The following is a 1,121-nucleotide window of genomic DNA, read 5'->3' as shown; positions in this document are numbered from 1 at the left end:
GCGGGCCCCGCCCAGCCGGGGGGGGGGCGCCCCCGGCGCCGCAGCTCCATCCCGCTTCCCCGCGCGCCGGGGCGCTGTCCTTCGGGCTCGCCTCACCCCACGGCCCCAGCCGACCTCCCTAGACGCCCTGCCGCGGCCGCGCGCCCCCTAGCGGGGGGGCCGCAGGAGCCGTCTCCGTGCCCCTAGCGCCGGGGCCCCTCGCGCAGCCTGCTCCCCCCTCCCCCTCAGGGCGCTGGACTTTCCTTCTCGACCGGAGCCCGCTCTTCAGCGAAAAGGCTGTGATTCATTTTCTGTCCAAACAGAACAAGCCGTCGGTGGGTCGTAAGCCCCTCCCCCCGCGCCCCCCACCCCTGTCCTGCCTGCCCCCTCGCTGCCCTGCCCCGCCTGCTGGGCCTGGGGGTGGCCCTCAGGCCCCCCGCTCGGCCAGCAGCAGCCCCGCCGTCCCTGCCCTCAGCGCCCCGTCTCCGCCCGCACCGTCGGGGCGCGGCGGGGCAGGCCTCTGCCCNCCGCTCCGCTCGCCGCGGTGCCGCCCTCTCGCGCCCCCTTGTGGTCCAGTCTCCCTATGACAGCCAGAGGGCTTTTTCTTCCACCTTCCTTCTTAATTTCCTTTTTAGGTTTATTTATTCTGAGAGAGAGAGAGAGAGAGAGATCGCCTGCGACTGGGGGAGGGGAGAAAGGGATGGAGAGAGATTCCCAAGCAGGCTCCAGGCTGTCCGCGCAGAGCCGGACACCAGGGCTGCATCTCCCCAACCACGAGGCGGTGACCTGAGCCACCCAGGCCACCCCATGCCTTCCTTTTTACATTGCAGTCACACATGCGTAAGATAAAATATGCCGTTTTAACCATGTTTAAGTGTCCGGTGCAGTGGCACTGAGTACGTTCACACTGCTGTGCAGCCGTCCCCACCCTCCATCTCCAGAACTTCCCCATCTTCCCAAACTGACACAATCCCCATTAAACAAAAAACTCCCCCACCCACCCACCATCCTACCCGTCCGTCTTCTCTGTGAACCCGACTCTTCTAGGAGCCTCATGTAAATGGAATCATGCGGGGATTGTCCCTCCGTGACTGGCTTATTTCACTGAGCGTGGTGTCCTCAAGGTTCATCCGTGTGGTCGC

The 1,121-nt window shown here is 65.4% G+C and overlaps 1 protein-coding gene across 1 annotated transcript in view; it reads right to left on the bottom strand.

Annotated features, from left to right (window-relative positions):
- NICOL1 (NELL2 interacting cell ontogeny regulator 1) overlaps positions 1-505 on the bottom strand; it is a 2,853-nt gene extending 2,348 nt beyond the window's left edge. Inside the window, exon 1 of the mRNA XM_077750455.1 lies at positions 475-505. The gene's annotated coding sequence lies outside the window, so the exon portion shown is untranslated. The remainder of the gene's footprint in view (positions 1-474) is intronic.
- Between the last annotated feature and the right edge of the window lie 616 nt (positions 506-1,121).

Source organism: Crocuta crocuta, unplaced genomic scaffold (assembly GCF_008692635.1).
Source record: "Crocuta crocuta isolate KB4526 unplaced genomic scaffold, BGI_CrCroc_1.0 scaffold179, whole genome shotgun sequence".
Taxonomy (NCBI): Eukaryota; Metazoa; Chordata; class Mammalia; order Carnivora; family Hyaenidae; genus Crocuta; species Crocuta crocuta.
Note: the sequence above shows the minus strand (reverse complement) of the source record. Positions and strands in the feature narration are given on the sequence as shown.